We start from the raw sequence: 25,770 nt of genomic DNA on the forward strand, positions 1-25,770 counted from the left end.
ATACAGACTTCATAAAGGGAACACTGAGTTTCCTTTATGGCTTCAGTACAGAACGAGGGGAGTGAATGTAGATGACAGGAAATGGTTGGAGTAAGAGGGTCCTGAGTCCCCTACTTCGTTACTATAACTGGAGTAAATAAGAGAGTTCTGAAAAATATCAAGGGAAAAAAAATCACCTTCTTCCTCCTTTTTTGCTTTTTTTAGGGGTATGAAAAGTTGTGTACTTTAGAAATAGGATTTTTCCATTTGTGATTCTAGTAATTTTTTGAAGGCAACTTAATATTTATCAATGTACCATTTGCCAATAGTTTAAAAAGGTAAATGGTATGATAAGGCCTGTAACCAAAACCAATAATCTCTTCTCTACTACCCTTCCTGCTCCTCAGAGAAAGGCATTTCATGTTTTGTTTTTGTTTAATCATGAAAAACATTTATATGCTGGGGCGAGTAACATCTTACACAAGTAAGACTTTTGCTCCCACCAATTGTTCTCAGTTTGGTTAATCCACAGTCTTGCCCCACGTGCTGCAGGAAGATGTTAGGCCTAGTACTTTAACCCACCCTAACTTCAAAGAGGCTGAACCCCACAATGGAGGAAACTACTCTTAACTTTTGGTTCTGATATTCGCTACCCGAGATTTAAATACCACGTGCATATTATTTCTTCAATTATAATTTTTAGGGATTTCCTCATATGTTATTATCATGCAAAATGAGAAGAATCTAGCACTCATACCATCATCACCTCCCAATAAACTTTCCTCCCCCATTTTTCTTGGTTTAAAAACCATTTGGGGATTAAATCAATATTCTATGTTTACATTATTTTGACCATGTAATCTTATTCACTATTGAGGCAAGTAATGTAAGTGTACACTTTTAATCTTATTCAACAATTTGTTTTTCCTTTTATTATCTTTTATCCTATTCTCTTTTTTTTAACCTGTTTTACTAATTGTTTCTGAATGATTCAAAGGAACTACAAAACCCCCATTAAAATCACTATTTTTTTTAACATGATTAACCCAACCAGTCAATCTATCTGATCATTTGTTGCACAGCCTTCCATCTAGTCTGTTTGTTCTGGTGGGTTTCCAGGCCAGCTGCCTATCTATTGCCTGGGGCTCCTTTTAGAGAAAAGGTACATGGGTGATACATTTGTTGAGACCTTGCATGTCTGAAAAATGTCTTCATATTCACAGGTATTTGACAGCTAAGTTTGTAACAGATTTCTAAGAAGATGGCATTTTCTCCCAGATTTTCCAACTGTATTTCGCTATCTTCTGGCTTCCAGTACTGAAGCTACTGGTATCCTTAATCTTTTACATGTTACTTGTTTTCTTTCTTTGAAGGGTTTTGGGATCTTCTTTTTAATCCTATGGTTCTGAAATCTCATAATAAAGAACTAGAATGAGGGTTTTTCCTCATTCATCGTTCTGGGCACTTTCTAGTTCCTTTAAATCTGAAAATTCCTGCTCTTCTCACTGAAACTTTTTCTCATATTATTTTTTGATACTCGTCTCTCCATAGTTTTTTCCTTTCTGGAACTCTTTTGGTAAAATGCTGGTTGATCCACCATTGTTCTTATCTCCATCCGACCTCACCTTCATCTATGCCTGTTAATATGCTTTCTAGGAAGTTTACTTGACTTTATCTTCTATACTCTGAATGACTTTTTAAAAATATAAATTTGAAAACTTTTTATTTTTTTATTATGTTTTAAATGAACCTAGATATTTCCAGTAGAGCTTCATATCTCCTCTTCAATATCTTATTTTCTTTCTGATTATTTCTTTTCTATAGAATGCTCTTTTTACTTCATGAATAAAATAGTTTTTCTCATCTTTCTGAAGATATAATAGGGTTTTTAAAGCCATTCTTTACTTCATGAATTATCTATCTCTTCTCTGAGCCCTGCTGGCACCTCACCCTCTTGCTGCTGCCCTGCTTTGGCCTGTGTATTTTACATTGAGGACTATCCTCAAATAATTTTTGACCCCTCACTACTCACTTACATTTAAGACCTTTATATACCTATGAATAGAAAATATAAATTTAACAGTGAGGTAATTTCTTTGGGCCATTTAGTTTTTCCAAATAAGAATCTTCTAACTCCTGCCTAGAGCCATTCCTGGCTGTGGGTGCCCTGGGAACAATGTGGAGAGTAGTCCAAGATGGTCTCACCTGTTCACTCTGTGGAGTTTCAGCCCTCCCTTGAGCCTAATCCCTGCGTCCAGAGCATCTCTAATCAATGCAGCCCAGACTACCCCTGGAACCCCTAGAAGGGATGGGAATTGGGTGGCAGTGTGAAGTAGAGAGAGGAACAAGGCTAACTACTTCATGTATCATGTTCTACCATTAGTAGCTGTTCTGTAACTACCTGAAATCTATCCCGCCTTTTCCAGTCTCATTCTGCTCACCTCTCTAATCCTCTAGTTCCTGTAGGATGAATCAGTTGGCTTCTCTCCAAGTACCTCATGATGTTGATCTCCTTCCATAAGTTTATCATTTTCATACCTGGTAAGCTGGTCTCCTGGAAGCTACTTGCAGTCAGACACTGAAGAGTGGCACAGAAAGCACTTATAGGCAATTAGGAAGAGCAATATGAAAGTGGAGAAAAAGAAGACCTTGGCACCTTGACAGAGAATTAAGGAAAATATTTGACTCTGGAGCAATTTCTTCACCTTTCTGGATCCATTTTGTTTAACTACAAATTTAGAAGGTTGGTTGTCTCTCCAACTATCCATGATAAAGAATTCTGACATTAGATCATTTTGCCATTCTTGAAGCTCCACAATACATATGCAATTATGCAAACTTACTTGACTGAAGACACTCCTCCTCCCCCCACCCCTTTTAGGCAATACTTGATAACATATTATGAAAAATCCTGTATTTGTTAATCTGCAACTTTCATTTTAACATGTTTTTGTGAGTTTTACAACTTTTGCTAAATGTTTTCATTAGGAAAGAAAGGGAAAACATAATATTTTAAAATTCTTATTTATTGATACTTTCTCCCATAGCAGCATATAAATTTTAGAGTGGGAGAAAAATCTATCATGATTTAAATGAAGCTAGATATTTCCTGTAGAGCTTAATATCTCATCTCTGTAGCACCATCAATATCTAGGACAGCTGAACACCAAACCATTGGCTGAATGGTTGCATAGTTGATTTGATTTGGTCATGAACACAGTCAGATTCCTGGGACACATCTGGCAATTTTGGCAATCAATGAAAGAAATGAATCAACCATGTAGTGATCAGACTGACTGCTCAGTGATCAATGTGACCAAAACAGAAAACAACTGTGGGATAACGTAATCCTTTGGTTGCAATGGTATCATGGGCATTCATGATGGAATACTGTTTAATGCTAGCATTATACATTAAACTGTAAGAACTACTTCTGTTAGTGAAATACTTTCAACTTTTTATATCAATCTACTGGCATTTATCTGAAATGAAGAAACTTTGCTAAATGTTACTAGGAATAAAAGAATGTGCAGCAGAAAAAAAAGATACAAAAATTCTACCATAAAAAGATCTAGGAATCAAATGTCAGCTATCAGTAACTTTCCATATAACCTCCAATAAGTCTTTGTTTTCTCACTTGTAAACAAAAGTATCCTCAAAGATCTTGTAGTTTAGTTGATTACATATACAAATTTGGAATTTTCTCGTAATGCCTACTAACATTAAAAAATGAATAAATATTTTGATGTTCTTTAATTAATTACATGCCATAAAGCCCCCTCCTTTTCTTTAACTCAGGAACTCCATAAGAACCTGGTGCAGTGTTATCCTTTTCTAGATGTGTCTCTTTCCCCTCCACTCTACTAAGTTTTAAAAGTCTTCTAATTATGTGCATCTTTTCATTTAAAAAGTCTACCCAAAAAACACACTTTCCTTTTTTCTCAAATGGAAATTTGTCAAAAGTCAATTTTGTCTCATCCAAAAAACTGTGTGTGGCAATAGAGGGACCAGTGGTCCTACTTTGCCCAGCACTGAGGGATGCCCAACTACATGGCACTTTCATGTTAAAATGGGGATAGACCAAGTTGGTGGGTCACCTTGGGTGACAGCCTGCGAGAAGACTAGATGTGGCATGGATATACCATCACTGAGTTGAAATGTCACTCCTCTTATTAGAAGTACTCTTCTTTCATTGCTAAACAGCTGTAGAAAGCAATCAAACACCAGATGGATGATGTATTTAATGACCTTTAAGTTTCCTTTATACCAGTGGATTTCAGTTCTGGCTGCTTAGTAGAATCATCTGGTTAGCTTTTTAAAAATTATATTACTCCCTGATTCAGTAGATCTGAAGGTAAGTCCCTGTCAATGGCATAAATGTTTGAAGTACCCTAGCTGAATCTCATGGAAGCCTCTGAAACAATGTTTTACACACACTGATATTCAAAAGATAGGTCTAGTTAAGAGCTATTCACGACAAAGATAAATCTACTTAAAACTTCTTGCTTTTTAAATACTGCATGCAAGTTTGTACTTCACATATAAAAGAAATTAGAATCCACAAACTGACTTTATTAAGTTATATTTATTCACATAGAGTTTGTGCTATGTAATTTTCTCCCCTGTTGTGTTTGCATCCTGAGCACCAATCATCACATCTATTGATATCATTCTTTAAATAAGAAACCATAAGGCTGAAGATTCAGCTCAGTGGTACAGTACTTGCTTAGCATGTATGAGGCTCTGGATTCAATTCCTAGCACCATGGGTAGTAAAAAAAAAAGAAGAAAAGTAAAAAGGGAAAGAAAAAAAGAAAGAGAAAAAAATGTTTAGGCACAATGGCACCAAAAGATTTAATATTCAACATCTCTAACTTCAAGGAACTATCTTAAAATATATGAAATGGGTCTAAATGACTGAGGTGAATGTACTGAGTAGGTAGGATTTCAAGAGGGCCAGGAGGACTGGGTAGTATTCTAATTAGAGGGCCAGACAGGGCATTCCAAATAGGAAGAAAAGCATTGGGGGCAGGTAAGAAGCAACTAGACTACCAAATTTAAATATTGCATATCTAAGTAATAAAGTTCATATCTGAGGAAAGCAGACCATATATAAAACTGTATATGAAGCCAACTGCTGAAGAAGGAAAATATTTAGCCCAATCACCTTTTCGGTGATAACCACTTAAAATATTGCAAAGACGAATTAGGCAGGCCAATGATACATAGTTCAGCATAAGCAAAATGACAAATTTGTTCTTTAACACAGAGATTAAGTCACTCAACAATAACAACAACATAGCCCCGTCCCTTTCATGCTGGTCTCAAGGAGGGGACTTGATCACCCAGACCCAGAGGCAGATGCTATACAGAACCCTGCCAAATCCCTGAGGCTTCCACTTTATCTGAGCCATGAGGATTTAATGTTTAAAGAACAGATTTAGAATAGAAATCATGCAAGAGATTCGTGCTATCTTAAATGTCACGTTATATGATTAATCAATCACTGATTTTTAAATTACTTTTATAATGTAATGGCCTTTCCTTTAGATTTTAGAATTAAAGTACCTCTGCTCCATTTGTCTTTGCCTCCTAAAATAGGCATATTTTTCATATTTTTTCCAATATATGGTCTCTGTGCAAGATATTAACTAATGCCAATAAATAATCTGGGTATGTGTCTACTCAGGAAGTTGGTTGACAAAATTAACATTTAGAAGTACGCACCACTGGTTATTTCACACATTATTAACTTATATTACAATTCAAATAAGCTTACAGCTGGCAAAAAAATCTCTTCTGTAAAGTGATCTCAAACATAATTGGCTTAATCAGAGATAAATTAAATTAGGCAGCCATGCTCACTATAGCATATTAATTCTGTGTAGTTATTAAATACATTTTCTTTTTATCGGTGGTGTGAACAACATTTTAGGTAAACAAATTCTTTAAGAAGGTAGCAAATAAAGTTTGTTTGAGATGCTGTGTGCCTGACATTTTCCCATGCCTTCTTAAAAATGATAAATAATCTTTTCTGCTAATAGTGGCACTAGTTTAAGTCCCCATAAATGAGTCAACTTCACTCCCAGGCAATTAAACAAAAGAACAGCAGACAAAACTGCCATGTGTGGTGCTGGATTTTTCCAAAGGGAACTTTTTCTATGGCAATTTTAAAAAGAAGGCCTTAGCAAGTGATATCTGGAGTGAGGTTATCCACAAATAAAAGAGTGAATATTCATTAAGTTAAAAAATTGGTGCAACTCTTTTTCTTTTTTGGTTGACCTACGTTGCCTTGGAATATTCAAAGAAGGAAAATCTTAAGGCTGACAGCTATTTTATAAACAAGATCATAACACTGGCTCTTTCTTTCCTTAAATGGCAGTAGTCTAAACCAGAAAGCTAGCACATATTCCACTGGCTCCGAAAAATTCTTTTGTAAAAGAAAAGTTAAAAGATATGCCTCAGATTTTACACACCACACCCTACATGTTCATGTTAGCCGCCTGATGCACTTTTGCAATATTATCTTATGGTATTATTAATCAACCAGGCCCTTTCATTTCTATATCCAGAAGTAATTCACAACAGTAGGCATGACCCCCAGCCCCTGCAAGTCTGAGAAACATGTTTGACATTCTTTGTGCTTTGCACATTTAAGGCGCAATGTAAGGTGACAAGAACATTAAGCTGCCCAGTGAGCAAAATGTGAAACTAATCACTATCTGTTCCTAGCTGTGGGTACAATAATTGGCAAATTAAAATGCCTGAGAATGGCTGGGCCACCTGAATCAGAAAGCATCACCTTGGAATGGTTAATGAAGATAAATGTATGCAACTAGCTTTACTGACAACTCCCTCAAATACCAGCAGACTGAAAAAAAAAGGCAACCTCACAGTACCTTCTTTCTTACACGCCATGTTAAATTTTTGTTACTTAAAGGAAAAAAAAAAACTTAATCGGGTTCCATATCTCATATATGCATACTGGCTGAATTCAGACTTCTACTTACTTTTGAAAAGTCAATGCTTTTCTTTTAAATATAGCCAACTGAGATCAGTTTCCTTATTAGTTATTGAATTTGTTGCTTTGTGACAGCCGGATTCAAATAAATGTAAAGGTTACTGAAAAGAAAATAACTTCATTTTAATAAACTTGCTACCATTCTTCACTCATTCATGCATCCATTCGTCCATTTATTTGACACTTACTGAGTATCAAGCCAGGCACAGTGCTTGAAACTTGGTATCTCCCTAAGGAGCGGTTGAGCCCTGATCCCCATGCAGGCAACTTGGGATGCTGCTGCACTACTGTGGAGATTTCAAGACTTAAAGATGTGTCATCCCCCCTCCCCCCCTCCATAGCCTTTCAAGAGAAGACACTTGAGTTGAACTCTAAGATGATTTCTGAAGAGATTTTTGAGGATGAATGTGTTTGAGAATAACATTCCAAGCTGAAAGGATGGGACATGCAAAATAAACAAGAAGGTCATGGTCTGCTTGAAGCAAAGAGATTGCCTTTAGAATATATGAAGGCAATAAGTACAGGAGCAACAGGCCAACAGACAGGGAAGACGAAAGCTGGGCCAGGCTGAGAACGGGAAGGCCCTGCAAGGCACGTCAAGGAATCTGTGTTTAATCCTGAGGGCAGTATTTTTCCGAACACATGCTGGAGAAACCTGAGGTTCTGGGAAGAGGAGGGCTAAGGGCAAGGGGAGGTGGGGCAGTGGGGACTCAGGCCCTAAGCCCCTACTTCAACCACATTAGTTTTGCTAAAATCTGTTGTGTATATTGGGCCATCCTCTTATTACCACTGTTTTGATTACTTTTTACTTTGGGAAGATTTTAGGTACACAGAAAAGTTACAAAGATTAAAAAAAACAGAGAATTCCTACACACCCGTCTCCCAACTGCCCCATTTGTGAACATCTTAGGTTACCATGGCTCGCCTGTCACAACCAAGAAAACAACACTGGTGCGTGACCCTTAACTAAACTCCAGATCTTCTTTGGATTCCACCAGTTTTTCCACTAATATCTTTTCTCTGTTCCAGGATCCAATCCAGGATACCCCCTTGCATGAGTCATTGTGTCTCTTTAGGTCTGTGACGGTTCCTTAGTCTTCCTTCTCATGACACTGAGTCTTGAGGAGTATTTGTCACATATTTTACAGACTGTTCCTCTCTTTGGGACTGTAGATGCATTCCTCATGACTGGCTATGTTTATTGGGAAGAATATCACAGAGGCAGGGTATGCTTTTCATCATGCCACACGAGGGGTGAGCAAATGATACCAACATGAATTATTGCTGGCGACATAAACCTTGGCCAACAGGTTAAGGTGGTGTTTAACAGGTTTCTCCAGTGAAATGTTACTCTTTTTCCTCTTTCGAAGCCAGTCAATAATACAGCCCACATTTCCAAGAGAGTCAGCTTCATTTTGTAGAGAGGAATTCTGCCTTTACTATTTGGAAATCTTCTAAAAGAAGATTTGTTCCTTCTAGTCCTTTTATTTATTTGTTTGATCATTTATTTATATCAGGATGAACTCAGGTATATCTTTTCCTTTGGGTTGTAATCAAATACCCTGTTATAACTTTTTAAGGTTAATTCCTGTCTCCTTTTGACATGCCTGCAATCTTTTTAAGTGCTTTAATTTTTTTTAAGGACATATCAGGTACTCCTGGTTTGTCTTATATTTTGACTGCCCCAGTCATTGAACCAGCCATTTCTTCAAAGATCTCTAGTTCTTATTATTGAGGATGATATTAAGAAATCAAGATCTGGGTGCTGAGTGTTCTTGATCCCATTGAGTTATCACTGCTCTCAGACCTTCTCACCAAAAGAGCTAAGGAATGTAATAAAAATTAGAACCACTGGAAAATTTAAATTTTAAATTTTATGTACAATATTTTTTAAAAAACAAAATCTAATAATAGATCTGTAAGATTTTTATACTATAAGCTTCAAAATATTACCGAGATATATTAAAGAAGTCTCATAGCAGTAGAGAGAGAGTTTATGCATATGGATTGGAGCTCAATATTAAGATACAGATCCTCCCTAAACTGAGCCCGACTATCAATATATTCCCAGTTATAATCACACCCAGCTGATTTTTTTTAGAAATGGAGAAGCTAATTATAAAATGTAAATAAGTTTCATGGGAACTAGAATATCTAAACTAATTTTGTAAAGAACAACTAAGATGGAGAGCTTAAACCATCTGACTTGAAGACTTACTATAAAGCTACAGTAATCTTACAGCATAATACTGACATGAAGAGCTGGAGAATCAATGGAGCAGAGTAGAGCCCAGAAATAGATGCACATTTATGTAGTCCTTTCATTTTTGAGAATAGCTATGAGACATTTCAAGGAAAGGAAAGTCTCTTCAACAAATAGTGCTGGAAAAATTAAAAGCCCATACAAAAAAATAATTAACCCTACTCTGACCTCACATGATAAATAAAAATTAATTCAATATGGATCATAAATCTAAACATAAAAGCTAAAACTATAAAGCTTAAGCAAGAGAACTTTTCTCTTTCTTTCTTTCCTTTTTTTTTTTTTTTACTTAGCAGTAGTTACTTTATTTTTGGACAACACAGAGGACAAAATCATGAAAAAAAAAAAAAACCTGATAAATTAGATCTCAAAATTTTAAACTTATGCTTATCAGAGAATAATAGACCAACCACATATGCTTGAAAAACATATCTGATAAAACACTGGTGATATATGTAAAGAACTCCTATACTTTAGCAATAAAATATGAATAACCAAATATATAAATGAAAAAATGATTTTAATAGGCATTTTATGAAGGAAGACATATGAATGACAATAAGAACATGAAAATAATTCCAACACCTTGTTCAAGGGAAATGAATTTTAAATCATGATAAAACATCACTACAAATCCACCAGAATGGTTAAAAAGAAAAGGACTGACCATACCAAATGGAGCAAATAAAACTATCATAAATTGTTGGTGGGAATGTGAACAATTACACTGGAAAATTTTTGACAATTGCTTCCGAAACTTATATACCTATCTAGGATCACAATTCTACTTTTAGATGTTGACCTAACAAACAAAAGCCTATGTTCACAAAAAGACTTATGCAACAATGTTCACAGTTCATTTTTGCTAGTCAAAGCCTGGAGACAATTCATGTCTATCATTAGAAGAATGGATAATAAACAAACTGTAATAAAATGGAAAATTACTCAGAAACAAATAGAAAAGAGCTAAAAATAACTTAAGAAGCAATTAGCCCATAAAAACCATTTTGCTTTGTGAAAGACTGACACAAAAGATCTTGTAACATGTGATTCCATTTATATGAAGTTCTAGAGCAAGAACCGATTTACTCTGGGGGTGGGGGGTAGGGATTTCCTGGGACCCTTCCATAAAAGTTCATGAGGCAACTTTCCAGAGTGCTATAGATATGGGTGGCACAGGTGTACACATTTTTCAGACTCCAGATAATTCACATGTAAGAACTGTATATTGTATCATATGTAAATTTTACCTCAAAAGAAAAAAAGAATCATACATAAAATATTGAATGCTAATATGATACACATGCCAAAGAATTTAGGAGGAAATGTAATAATATTTACAACTTACTTTAAAATGTGTCCAAAAATAAGATGAATTCATGGATGGACAGAAAGATGTATCATTAAGTAAAAAAAAGAAATATGCATCATGGTAAATAAAAGTGTTCACTGTAGATTTGTGATTCAATTGTTCTGCATGGTTAAACATTTTCTTCATATAGTATGGAAAAGAAAAAAGTTCTTAAAATCTGAGCATTTTATTATTTTTTTTAAAAGGGAAAAAAATTTAAAGAAAAAAAGGTGAAAGCTGTGGCAGCTTCATAAATTCTTAGCCATGTTTTTAAAGAGACTAAATTTCCTCATTTATAAAATAAAATAATAAATAATGTCTATTCTCCAGAATCATTAAAGGATTATACTTGTTCGTATGTGTAAAGAGAAGTTCCTGGTATAAATAAGAATTAAGTAGATGTTTTAGCTACTATTTTTAGTAAACAGAGTGAGTGCCTGTGGCTGTAAACCCACAAAAACAAAGCAATGTTTACATATTTTGTTAAAATAAAATAGTTCTATTATAAAATCAAATTTTTTTTCTGCATTTGAATGTCATTTATTAAGATCTCTAAGTGAATGAACTAGTAGAAAGGAAATATTACATTTTTAAAAACTCATAAAGCATATTTTTAGAAACGGTATTTCCTTGACTTTCATTCCAGGAAAATGCTAACACAAGGCATGAAGCATGCAGGGCCCAGAAAAGAAAGCCTGCCAGATGCTGCAGCAATAAATAGAGTGGGGCCTTGGAGACAACACATGAAAGGAGAATGTGGAGCATTATGTCTCTAACACCCTTCCCATCTGGTACTTTGCCCATTGAGGTTAGGGGATTTTGGGACATTCACCTTTGTAGACCACCTTTAATTTATCTTTTACTTATTTGTTCAACAATCATTTAAATCATAGCCTACTATGAGCCAAGTTCTCTACATGTCTCCCAGGACCTCAGCAAAGTGACATTAAGGAAATTTTAGGGGGAAAAATGTTCCAAGTACAGTATAATGAAAGGTTAATACTATTTACATCCTGCCACCTCCTACTGCAATATTTATTTCAAAAATATAATTTTAGCATTTTCAGTCAGTAGATTAAGCAACAGAATATTTTCACAAATGATAGAAATTCTCAGGGAAAAAAGAGCAGAATTTCTTATGTGGATGGATTGTCTCACTTTGCTAATGAGTATAAGTGAAAATAAGATTTTGTGAATTATATATGGAATATGTAAGTGATACCGTTTTTATAAATAGATATTTTTTAATGTATGTAGAACTTGTTAACATGAAATCTATTACTTTCAGGTTGTTTCTGATGAAAAAATTACGCTCAAGAATCGAGAATCCTGAAAATTAATTGCTTCGTCCTATGACTGCTGTCCTTTGAGTTGTCTTTCTCTCTCACACACACATACCTACATGCACACACACATGTGAATTATAAGAAACTATGATTAATGGATTTTACCCAGAATTTTTAAACAATAAATAAAATTCTTCCAAATTAAAAAGCACATTCTGTTCCCTAAGCTCATCTTTCAATTTGGATGGGGGTGGGTAATACCACTCTCTGCTGAAATTTAGGGTGTCATTTCTAACAGTGACGACATTGTTCAGTAAACAGTGGTATTGCATGTGAAAATTTTCAAATGAATGGAAATAGTCTCAGAATGTTTATTTGGCAAATTTTCACTTATTATGTATTTAAGTGTCATATTTGGGGAGATCTAGAAAAAAATGTTGTTTTGTGAAAATATGTATTCCCTATGACTTTTATAAAAAGGAACTTCCTCTCTTACCTCCAGCCACACAAACTAACTTTGTGCTCACAATAGAAGCCAAAGATAAAATTAAAGAAATGCTGGCTGCATGCCAAGTCCTGGGATACTAGGGAAGAGAAAGCTGGCTGGCAATTATTCCCTCCCCTTATCTCCCCCAGACTAGGGGTGCTGGTGTGTCTGCACTCTGTCACCTCTGAGTGGAAACACAAGCAGGTGAACCAGATGCCCTGCACATTAATGTCTTATTATTCTTCCCCTTGAGTGAAACCTTGCTGTTAAGAAGAAATAAAATGTTGCATGTAAATGAAAATAGTCACTTAGAAGTCATCTTCCAGTGTTACAATGCCAATATACCTGTACTCTTAAAACATCTTTTGAATTTAAATAGTAATGGATTTGTCAAGGTAGTATTATAGGAGACCTATGCTCAAATTAAGTTTATCTTCAGGTGAATTCACTGTTTTCTAAATGAATACAATTTGCTTAGACTTGTAAAAGGACAAACTTTTGTAGTTCTTCCTAGTGTGGATCTCCTTAGAGTAAAACTCTAAGGGGGCAATTAGGGATCATGAAGCAGGACAGGGAGGGTGTTTGTTGTTATCATGGTAGTTTCCATCAGCCCTGAGCCTACATTACTGTATGTAGTTCAGGCAGTACAACTGCCCGAGAAATGAAACATCATCTAATTCCAACAAGTATGCTCACCCTCATTCATCCAAATTAGGGAGGCTTCCCTTTAGTAATTCTGGCTCTTACACAAGCATCCTTGAGACTTTGTCATTAATTATTTATGTCTCTGTCTCAAGTATTAAGAGCACACTTGAAATTGAAGATTTTCCTAAGTTCCTAATACTTACCAGTTTTGTTTTCTGCCTAGACCTGATCATTTAATTTTGCCTTCTCAACAATTTTGAGCCTAATGCATTATCTTTAAATTTGGCATAGCTCTTTCTGTATAAAAGAATCCAAATTCATGCTTCAATTTATTCTAAATGAAGTTTCTGGTATTCTTCCCTGAATTAAGACCCACACTTTTCTGCTATTCTCCATTCCATTTCAAATTTTAATGGGTTATTTTCTCAAATTTTATTTGAAAAATTTATAATCCAACAATATGACTTTCTAAGCTATTTCAGTAGTTTAATTATTACTTTAAAAATTTATGTGGTCCCTGAAATACAAAAAGGAAAAATATGTAAAAAAATAACAGCAGGCCTAATACTAGACATCTCTCATTTCTCTGTGGCTTGACCGTGGCTGGCATCAAAACCCAGCAGCCGTATTTCAGAACCAAGAGGACAGAATGGGCTCCCCTAGGAAAGGAGAGGAAGGCAGAGTCTGGTGGTAGTTTGACCAGAGTCCAATGTAACAACTGAGAGGAAGAAAGATGGACCAGCACAAGCATTTGGTTTTCTAAAGTAAAATGAACCAGAAACAGAGCTTAGAATTTATTAGAATAAGCTACTACATTTATCGTGTATTAGTAAACATATCAAATAAGAACCCAGGGCCATCAATAAATCTATCATTATGATGGATACTGATAAGTATCATAAATTTACTGTTAAGAAAACAGCACTAATGATCTCATACTGGGAATATAGTACTAGCCTAGAACAAATTCTACTTAAAAACATATGGAGAGCTAAGACCAAAAAGCATTCCCCTGCTGATTCCACTCAGCCACACATGCCAAGCAGCATGGTGACAGCCAGCAGAGCAGCGACAGGGAATGTGTGTCAGAATTTCTGACAAAAACCCTATTTTCTGAGGACTTATACTCAGTTACAAAAGTCTACTGCAAACCAAACTTGGCACAAAGCTTAGAAGAATTCCATCAAATGTAACAAAAATAAGGATTGAGGGGGGAAGCCCTACAAACTTGAATTTAAAAAACCCAGGTCATTGCTATGGAAGTTCTCAATACTTATTAATTAATCTTTTTATGTAAAAAATAACATTTGGACAGTGGTAAGATCATTTATAGTCCAAAAATGTCCAATATTTCAAGAGAGTAAATAATTGAAAAAAAAAAGCTATAATTGGACCCAGGAAAGACTGGGTTCATTCTAGAAATAATTGCTTTTACACTTGAATTTTGTAAGTTGTGTGTGTGTGTGTGTGTGTGTGTGTGTCTCAATGGTGGCAACTGGCTCAGCCCACAAGTGTATACAAAAAATATAACTGGCAAAAAATGTTTTAATTTCTTAGAGTGTCAAAACAACACATTTCAAAAGTAGTCTAAAATTTAAGAAATACAGCTTTTAAAATTTTAATGTAGAGAACACTTTAAAAAATCTTAAATAAGCTATAAACCCTAAATATGCTTTAATTTCAATCTCTTGGGAATTTATGTTCTCAGTTAACTCTAGCCTTCCAATTGTTTTTAGATCTCAGTTTTCAATCACAGGTAGTCTAAGTGTTCAAGTTCTGTGTTCCAATAGATAAAACATGATTAATAAGAATTCTAAAACACCTCCAAGCCAAATGACCATGTAGCATCTACAAATATTTATTACTGTAATATCTATTAATTTTATTATTTTGCCTACTCATTTTATCATTTGTCACATGCTAGGCAAAATGCTCCATAAAACAACTGTAAAAATCTATCAAAAGATATATATATATATAAAATAAAAATAATAAATAAAAATTAAATAATTATATATATATATATATATATATATATATATATATATATATTTGAGAATTTTTGAGAGCTCCCATTTTGTGACAGTACAAGACACTAAAATTTTTTTATAGAAGATATATCTGAAATCTTTAACAAGGTACCAAATTTTTTAAGAATGATGTACATTTTCTAATATCATTATGAAACAAAGAGATGAAAGGAAATTTTCTCTTGATCTAAGGGAAGAGAAACTGCCTCTAAAAACAAGCTGACCTCTGAGACAAGAGGTGTAGAAGAATCCACAAATATACTTCAAAAAGTGTCACTCCCGTCCACCAGCTGAGCGTCAGAAGCACAAGGCTGGAAATAACCCCCTTTTCTTCTTTTACTCTCTCTCTCATTTGTCTTTGCTCTGTTTTCTTTGTCACTGTTCACTCTTCAGACACACACAATTATACTTGATTGAGATGGAACTGGTAAAGCCACATTAGAAACTACTCATAAAAAAGTCAATAGAAAAGAAAAGATACATCTAACAGTAACAAAGAAACAAAGCAGAAACTTTTGTGGACCAGAAGGAAATAAAAGGTTTTGTGGCAGAATATAAAGAAGGGTATTTCCCAGGTGCCTATTCTATGTAGCTAGAAAACAGAAGTGTCATATAGTAAAATCATACATCTACTGCAAAAATGAGATGGGTGCAGACAGGTAATTATCCAGAACAAGGAAAAGACTGGTAAATACTCTGTTTTTAGAGGATGGCCACAGAGGAATTCATTTGTGAAAAACTATTGAACAATTAACTGTTTTGAAAGAAATGGATATTCATATATTAACAGAAATAATTCTAAAAACAATAGTGTTATTTAAAAAAAACAACTCACAGAGGGTATGAACAGATTCAGTGTGCTGCCATTTATGTAACTTAAAAAATATTATATTATGGCTTAGAGATTAGGTGTACCCCAAAAGCTTATGTGTGAGATCGTGAAATGATTAGATTATGAGAGGTATAATCTAATCAGTGGATTAATCCACTGGTATGGATTACTGAAAAGTAACAATAGGCAGGTAGGGGGTGACTAGGGAGACAGGTCACTAGGGGTGTGCCTTTGGGGTTTGTGTTTTATCCCTGTGAGCAGAGCTCTCTCTCTCTCTCTCTGCTTCATCATGGCCATATTCTGAGCTGCTTTCCTCTATTGTGCCCTTCCATCATGATGTCCTGTCTCCCCTGGGACCCAGTGCTGTGAGTTGGTTGACTCATGGACTGAACTACTGAAACCATGAGTCAAAATAAACTTTTCCTCCTCTAAGATGCTCCTGTCAGGACTTTTGGACACAGAGATGATATAGCTAATTAAACAGTGCATGTGTGTGTATATGTATAGACACAGACACATCGATTCATCAATTATATATGTATATATATATATATATATATATATACACACACATATAATATTGAATTGTTATGACTTAATAAGAGGTGCCTCACAAAAGCTCATGTGTGATAAACAGTTCAGAGTGAAATGAGGGGGTTATGAGAATTTTTAATCTAATCAGTGCATTAATTGCCTAATAGAGATTAAGTAGATGAGAACTCTATGTAGGAAGGGTGTGGCTGAAGGAGGTGGGTCACTGAGAGCATGCCTTTGGGGTTTCTATTTTGTCCTTGGTGAGAGGAAACTCTCTCTCTCTCTAATTCCTAGTTCCACGTCCTGAGCTGCTTTCCTCTACCATACCCTTCTGCCATGATGGTCTGCCTCATTTCAGGCCCAGAGCAATGGAGTCAGCTATCTATGGACTGAGACCTCTGAAATCGTAAGCCCCCCAATAGACTTTTATTTCTCTAATTGTTCTTGTCAAATCATTTGATCACAGCAGGAAACAAACACTGACTAAAACAGGAATAATATACAACAATCTTATTGTGGTGATATTACCTTTGGGGAGAGAGGAGTGGAAAGAATAGTGATTTACTTTTTATATGTAAAAAACAGGGATATGCTGGAAATACAGTAGTGCCAACATTTTAAGATATGGGGGTAGACACATTGGCTTTATTCTTCTCTGTAGTCTTATACTACTTCATAATAAAAATGAATACTTTTTAAAACTTGTGTGTAAAAGAAAAAAATCTGTAGAAATTCAGACAATTTGAAGGAACTATTCCTATAAGTCTAATTTTCTTATTTCTGAGCCAGGAATGTACAAGGCTGATTATTCTCTATATTCAGAAAGAGGAACAATGAAGAGTTGAAGTAAAGAAAAGCTGTCCTTGAGATGAGAAGTCAGTGGCAAATGGATGGTCATTTCTAAATGTAGTGTACTAGGTGAACATACTTGTATTGCATTCTCTCACTGTGGAAGAGTGTTTCACTTCATACACTATTCATGTGAGTCCCTCTTTTTTTTCCTTTCAGGGCATGACTATAAGGTTTAAGGGCCACAGTTAATGGATGACACAGTTTCATTGCTTCTACATATGTACAGAGTCTGGATTTTGGAATAACAATTTGCACACTTTTAGGCATTGATTAGCTCTGCAAGACTGACAACTGACTTTAACGTCCCCTGCAAAGACTCTCTTTTCTTTCAAAATTGCAATAACTTTTTCTAATGTAATTCCCAAGGAGTTCATTCATGTAGGACTATGGGCTCCAGCAGGAAAGGGACCTACAAACATTTTATTAACTTTGGATCATATTTAATTCCAAGAATTAATAGTGAGAATCCAAAGAGCATTCAAAAACAAAAAAAGTCATGATGGAAAATAAGCCTGCAACATTTCACAGTGTGGCAAGAGTCACTTGAGATATATTGTTAAGCATGAGGGATGAAAATATATCATGGACACAAGTGGTATTACACAGCATGCATTTTTCTGAAAAAGCAGACTTCCTTCATGAGGATTAGATATACACCCACGATAAGATGGCATATTGATCTATAATTTTCAATATTACATCCCTGTATTTTTTATGATATGCTATTTTTCAACTACTAGAGGAACGTGTTCTCATAAAGCTAATATTTATTCTTCCATGTTTATAGAGCTAGTAGTGCATCTCAGGAAATGAGAAACTCTGAGAAGCCAAATATAACTTGGAATCGTAGGCATAAAAGAAGACAGGATAGGAAAACCACTGTTTTAACAACCTGAGTCAGGAACTTAGTCATGGAGCTTTAAATAATTAAATAACACAAGATAATAGAAGTCCTTTGATAGTATTTTTTCTCTTTACACAAATATAGCCTTTTAGAAATGATAAATTTCATCAGGGAGGACTCCTCATTTTATTAGAAAGTAAAGAATATGCCTCTTCTGTCCAGTTCTCATTTTCATCCCTGAACTTGCCTTTTATTCCTGGAAGCTAAGGCAGACACTAAGTGTTATCCTACCATAAAAATGATGTGCCCCTATTTAGATCTGTATCCTTAAGTCATGAATTCTTATTTAGTAACCTCTGGACTAGGGAATTCAATGATTTCTTACATTAAACCCAAAGAAAACAGCAGTGAATGAGAATTAGTTTTTCCTTGGAGAGGCTGTTCCCATATTATGATAACAGTCTAATGTGATCAGAACTTTAACAAAGCTTTAGAGGGAGAAATTTCCCAATGATCAATTTTTTCTTAGTCCTCTCCTTTTAATTGATAACTTTATTTGATCTCTTGGAAGAATCAGGAGGAACAGAAGTTGTCATTTGGGCACACTATGCAAGCATGACGAACGAAAGGGGGTAACAGGTGAGTGTAGACAGCAGGTGGCTGAGGCAGCAGGTGTTGGGCCTGAAGGGAGGGAAAGGGAGCTGAGCCGGAATCCGGAATCCCTTGGCCTTCTCACATCAGCATCTTTGAATGTCTGAGAAGGGTTATGCCCTGGAGTAGACTGTCAAAACTAGGACACGTGGTGGAAAGAGAGTGAAAAAATACTTCATTATTTCTCCTTTTCTTGGTCTTCTCTCAAATATCATATTTTCTACATCCTCCTCTTGCTCTTAGTAACTGACCTGCTATCAGTCCCACCATTTCTCCTGAGGCCCAGGCCCAGTGGTGTCCCTCCATCCCAGAGCTATTCTCTTTCTGACATTTTCCTGAATAACACCAAATAAATATCATCATATCATATCATCATCCCGTCATCCATGTTCTTGCATCAAAAATGGTCAAACCAGAATTCCTTGTCCTCTAAAAGAGTATCCACATATGTATGATGGTGTGTTTCTCAACACTGGAAAGAGCGATGTTACCTCGGAGTTAAAGTATGACAGGTGGAGAAAGAATTTTATCCACAGTTAAAGAGGAGTGTCTGGGCCCAATTCCACCCTGAACTCAACTCCATCAATTTCAGTATCATCAACTTCAAGTGAGGACTTTGTAGTTGGGGAGTTGCAGACCTCCTCCAGAGGTACATTGGAAAATAGGTCTGAATTGGATTATCACGATGACTGGGGTATGGAGGAGCTGTTGGCTTGTAGTTCCTGAGAAGCAAGATTATTAAAAATTTCAAACTGCATGGTGCAGCCTTGTATTACAAAGAACTGTCCTACTTGAGATGCGCATTTGGCCTCAATTGAGAAACACCAATAGATAATTTTTAATATTCCTTCAACCCATCTGATATCTTAAAGTTAAGTGAAATGTAAAGAATGTAAGAGTATTAGAAAAGAACTATAAAGGTCAGTAAAATTCTAAATTATATAATTTTATAGGAAAAGGTTTTTTTGTTTGTTTGCTTGTTTGTTTTTAAATGGACTTGTCTCTACCAAAGAGGAAAAATGACAATTTGAAAATTGAAATGCTGATGATATGGAGGAAATCTGATAAAAAATTTTGTCTATAGAAGAAAAAATAAATTAACACAATAACGGATCAGGAAATAGCCAGGCGTGGTGGCACACACCTGTAATCCCACCTACTTGGGAGACTGTGGCAGGAGCTTCCTGAGTTTGAGGCCAAACTGGACAACATAGTGAGACCTTGTCTCAAAATAAAAATTAAAAAGAGCTAAGGATGTAGCTCAGTAGTACAGTGACTGTGCATTCAATTACCAGTATCACCAAATAAATAAAATAAAAAATGAAAGAAGACATTACAACTGACAACACAGACATAAAAAGAATCAAAAGAGACCACAATGAACAGTAAAGTACCAAAAAATTTGTATAACATAAATAAAATAGAAATATATAACCTAACAAGATCAAATCTAGAAATAGAAAGCCTGAACAGACCTATAACTAGAAAAGAGACTGAATTCATAATCAAAAACCTACCAATGAAGAAAAGCTTTAGATCAGATTTAGTTTTACTGGAAAATTCTACCAAACACTTAGAGAAGAATTAACTTTTCAAAAAATTGAAGAAGATTTAACACTTCCAAACTTATATGAGGCCAGTATAACCAGAGGTCCAAGCCAGACATAACAAACAGGTAAAGAAAAATCAGGCCAGTAGTTCTGATGAATTCAACTACAAAAATCCTCAAGGATGTTAGCTGACCAAAGGATGCTAGTGGACATATTCAATGACACAATAACAGCATCATATGCCAAGAGCAAGTGGGAGTTATCCCTGGGATGCAAGTATGGTTCAAGACACAAAAACCATTCAATAAAACACACCATATGAACCAAAAAGAAAAAACTTAAAATCACAAGAGCATTTCAACAGATGCAGAAAAGTACTTGACAAAATTTTAGCACTCTTTCATGATTAAAAAAAAATCAGCAAATTAGATACAGGAGGAGATTATCTCAACATAATAAAAGTAATATATAAGAAACTCAGAGCAGATACCATACTAAATCGTGAAAATCTAAATATTTCCTTCTAAGATCAAAAACAAGGCAAGGTTGTCACTCTCACATCTTCTACTCAACATATTATTGGAAGTCTTTGTCAGAAAAATTAGGCAAAAAAAAAAAAAAAGAAATGAAAACATAAAAATTGGAAAGGCAGTAGCAAAATAATTTCTTTTTCGTAATGATTTAATCTTATATGCAGATATATCTAGAGATTCCATGTAATAATAATAAAGATAACTGTTAGAATAAATTCAGCAAATTTTCAGATAAAAATTTAGTTGTATTTCAATATACTAACAACGATTAGTCTGAAAAGGGTATTAAGAAAACAAGTTCATTCACCATAATGTAAAAGAAAATAGTTCAGAATAAACAACCAAAAATGGCAAAATATTTATATATTAAAAACTATAAAAATTGCTAACAACAACAATAAAACCAAAGAATACACAAATAAATGAAAAGACCTCTCATGTTCATGGACTGAAAGACTTAACATTGCTAAGATGGCTAAAATGTCCATATTAACCAAAGTGATCCATAGATTCAATGCAATCTTTACCAAACCCCCAATGGCATTTTTCACAGAAACAGAGAAACAATAACAATTCTAAAATTGAGAAAAAAATAACTATACTAGAAGCCTCATACTTCCTGTCTTTAAAATATACTACAAAGCTATAGTAATCAAGATAACATAGTACTAACCTAGAGGCATCCATATAGATCAACAGCATAGAACAGAGAGTCCAGAAATCAACCCATGCATATTCAATCAAATGATTTTTGAAAGGGTTCCAAGACCGCACAGTAAGGTAAGCACAGTCTCTTCAACACATTGTGCTGGGAAAAATGGTAATCCATAGGCAAAGGAATGAAATGAGCTATTATCTTACATCATACATGAAAACCAACCCCAAATTAATCATAGTTACACATAAGACCCAAGACAACAAAACTACTAGTGGAAAACATGAAAAAAGTTCTGTAGCATTGTTTATGGCTATGATTTCTTAGATATGACACCAAAAATGTAGGTGACTAAAGCAAATAGAGAACTGGGATTACATCAAACTAAAAAGCTTTTAGCTGGGTACAGTGGTGTACACCTGTTATCCCAGCAGCTCAGAAGGCTGAGGTAGGAGAATCGCTAGTTCAAAGCCAGGCTCATCAACTTAGCAAGGCCCTGTCTCTAAACAAAATATGAAAATTCACTGAAGATTTGGCTCAGTGGTTAAGTGGCCCTGGGTTCAATACCTGGTACAAAAAAAAAAAGCTAAAAAGCTTTTGTGCAGCAAAGAAAATAATCAACAGAGTGAAAGACAACTTACAAAATGGAAGAAAATACTTGCTAACAATATATGTGATGTGGGGTTAATATTTAAAAAAATCAAAGGAACTGCTACAATTTAATAGCAAAAACACAAATAATGTAATTAAAAGTTGAACAAGGAACTTGAATAGACATTTCTCCCAAGAAAACATCCAAATGTTTAACAGATATATAAAATGATGTTCAGCATCATCAATCATTAGAGAAATGCAAATCAAAACTAAAATGAGCCTGTCAGGATGACTATTATCAAAATAACAAGAACCAGAGAAAATGAAATCCTTGTACACTGTTGGTGTGAATACAATATGGTGCAGCATTGAAGACAACAGTATGGAGATTCTTCCAAAAACTTAAAATAGAATTGATAGATGATCCAGCAATCCCACTCGGTATATATCCAAAAAAATTTAAAAGACCTTGTAGAAATACTTGCATACCATATTCATTAAGGCATATTTGCCACAGTCAATTTCACCCCTGTGCACAATCTAAATGTCTATCAACAGAAGAATAAAGAGAATGTGACATATACCTAGAAAGGAATATTATTCAGACTTAGAAAATCTTGCATATGCGACAACAATGGATGAACTGAGGTCATTAGGCTAAGTGATGCAATCTAGTTACAAAAGGACAAACTGTATGATTCCACTCATATAAGTATCTAAAGTGATAAAACTTACAGAAGAACAAAGTAGAAAAGCAGTTGCCCAGGAATGGAGTTAGGAGATATGGTGTTCAACAGGTATAAAGTTTCAGTCGAGCAACATTAAAAAAGTAATAAGGATTTACTTTATTACAACATGCATATAATTTAAAATGCACTTAAAATTTTGTTAGAGGGTAGATTTCATGTTGTATCTGTGTGTTTACCACAATTTAAAAGAAAAGAATACTAGATCCCTGGGTATGAAAATTTAAAAACCAATAGGCTCTTCTAGGTTTCAGATAGTTTAAGCAGAATCTTGCTTGTAGACTAGGCAGGAACATTTGGGTAACTTCTCAATTCCTTTCCAGTGCTTCTGTTTCCATGGATACAGTTATTAGGTTCCAACAGACTGTACATCCTACCACACTGACAGACTGGAGGGTGGAAGATAGGGGCACAATTTCCCATCCGCCAGCTCCCTCAATAAATACCAGCCTCCTCCCTCTTCAGTGTGAGCTAATCATGAAGCCCAACAGTGAGGGTGCACTGGGAAAACTGGAATATAGCTCACTGTTGCAGTAAAATCAGCTTTGATTTCTCAGTAGAAATAAAAGAAATAAAATAGTAAAACACAGTAAAGTTCCATTAGGGGGAAAACATTTGTCACCTTGAACAGAATAAAAGTCCCACCAAATGAAATCAATGCCTTTGGGAAGAGACGTGTCATAGTGCTAGAAAGTACTATGATCCTTCTCATTTGCTCTACATTTAGTTTCCATTCACTCAAGCACCAGACTTCACCCTATACCCTGTTTCTTTCTCCGGCTATGAAAGATGCATGAACTAACTGAATTTAGCCTTTGGTTAGGTCTTTGTCAGAAAGTATCTTCAAAATGGAAGTGTTTTATCTCAATGGCTAACATAAACTTCCAAATGAAAGGTTTGTTTCACTAGCAAGCTTTTCCTTGTGTAAGCAACATACTGTTAATTTTTCAAACTTTTAATATACATACATATACAGACACACACAAATCCTAAACAAACCCTATTCTATAATTCATGAAACTAAGATGAATATTTCCTGGTAGCACTGAGATTTTGTAATTTGAAAAGTGTAAAAATAACAATAATAATAATTGATATTGATAAATGCAGTTTTAGTTTTTGATGTCTCAAAATATAAATTTTTAACAAGGTATTAATTATTTCAAAGTACTTAAAAGCTGATATAGGCACTTTACATAAAACTTACTGGCTATTCAGTTTAAATTTATGAACCTAAAATTAAAATGTGTTTTCAATTAATGTGGAGTATATTTCATGTCTATTACTCTTGTAGCATCCCACAGAGTATACAATACGTATGAAAAGTAGTATAGCCTATTTCTTTTCATTTATATCCATCTCTCAATGAAATCAAAGGATTACAATTTGTGCATTTCTATTTGCATAGTTCTTATTAAAATGGAACATGACTACTATGCATTTTAAAAGTATCCCTTAAAATGAACAATATCTTCAGTAAGAACAATGGAAAAAAATAATACAAACCTTAAAACTGCCAGCAGATCAGACGACAAATGTGTTCTTCGGGGCTTTACTGAAACAATGTATTCATAAAAGTCTTTTCAATGAAAGTTGTTCAAGAAAGAAGTCCCATGGAAGACAGAATGACTCTGGCATGCCAGAAACTTCTGGAAGAAAAAAAAAAATACACCATTAGGGAATGTTCAAAGTACCATTACTGTGAGTTCCATCCCTGGTAGTGAGGAAGTACTATATTAGCACCTGCAGGAATTATCAGCATGATATTATTAATTTTTACTAATTGTGTATCCCAAAACTTTTTATTCACAAATGGCAAGGTGGGATATTGCCTTTCGTCACTGTATTCAGAGACAGCCAAAAGTCAGCAGTATTTTGTAACTAAGTACATGTCTGCATTTTCCCTTAATTAGCAGGCGGGGGTTGGAAAACTGTGGACAGGTCTGAGCACAGAGGCAGCAAGGCTCATTCCCCAGTGCCTACCAAGGGTGAGGCTCTGTGCCAGGGGCTTCAGACATGGAGGATCTTTGACCTCTGAAACAGCCCTGCAACTGGCTCATTTTAGAGATGAGATAACCTACACACAGATTGCTGAGCTCAAACCTTAGTAGACTGTCCACTAAAGCCTAGAAACCTAGAAGCCTATATCTTTCCGTCACTGAACTCTGTAGCCTATTGGATTTAGAAAAATATTTCACAAACAGAATTGACAAGAGGATACATAATGCCACCACAATACACTAAATTAATTCAAACATTACTAAATTAATTATGAAATTATCTTTTCTAATCTGTTCTAATTACATGTTAAATTTTGTCTTCTTTGGTCAAGCCTACAGAAATTCATCCAGCTTTAAGTGACGCACCCTTTCTTCCACAGACGGTGCTCCTTGGAAATGGAGTCCCTAGTGTGAGGGTGCTGATTCTGTGTGCTGCTACATCAGGGAGACAGCCCAAACTGCCCATCTTCCTCTGGCCCCTTCTCATGACTCACAGTTCCTTCGCTGTCATGGTACAAGAGAGCTGTCATGGTTTTTCTGATGCAATTAAGAACCAAACCCACATCCTCCCTGGATGTCCCTGAGTATTTTGACTATCTCCCTGTGGCTACATTCATCTCAATAGCTAAGGGTGACTGAACAAGGCTTGGCAGGCTTTCTCTGGATTTCTATTCTGATTTTTAGTCAATTATCTACATGTTTCTCATAGATCCAGTGCCAACTCAGAGAGCCCTACAGCTTACCCTCTGCCAGTTGTCCTAGTACCCACTCTTACAAGAGTTTCAGGGTCAGTACCCACCAACTAAACAATTCAAAATTTCCCTCCAAGTGCCAGCTTTTAAAGCCACGGACTTTTGTCTGAGTTTTAGAACTTTTAGCTTATTTCCACATTGTACTTGTGAAGCCTCAGAAAGGCTA

At 35.2% G+C, this 25,770-nt stretch overlaps 1 protein-coding gene across 5 annotated transcripts in view; it reads right to left on the bottom strand.

Annotated features, from left to right (window-relative positions):
* Enox1 (ecto-NOX disulfide-thiol exchanger 1) overlaps window positions 1-25,770 on the bottom strand; it is a 538,862-nt gene that overhangs the window by 253,910 nt on the left and 259,182 nt on the right. For 4 of the 5 annotated variants that reach the window (XM_027928919.2, XM_071610779.1, XM_071610781.1 and 1 more), the window contains one exon: window positions 24,359-24,501. The gene's annotated coding sequence lies outside the window, so the exon portion shown is untranslated. The remainder of the gene's footprint in view (window positions 1-24,358; window positions 24,502-25,770) is intronic. The other variant, XM_071610780.1, reaches the window with a different exon arrangement.

The sequence above is a fragment of the Marmota flaviventris genome, chromosome 4 (assembly GCF_047511675.1).
Source record: "Marmota flaviventris isolate mMarFla1 chromosome 4, mMarFla1.hap1, whole genome shotgun sequence".
In the NCBI taxonomy this organism is placed as follows: Eukaryota; Metazoa; Chordata; class Mammalia; order Rodentia; family Sciuridae; genus Marmota; species Marmota flaviventris.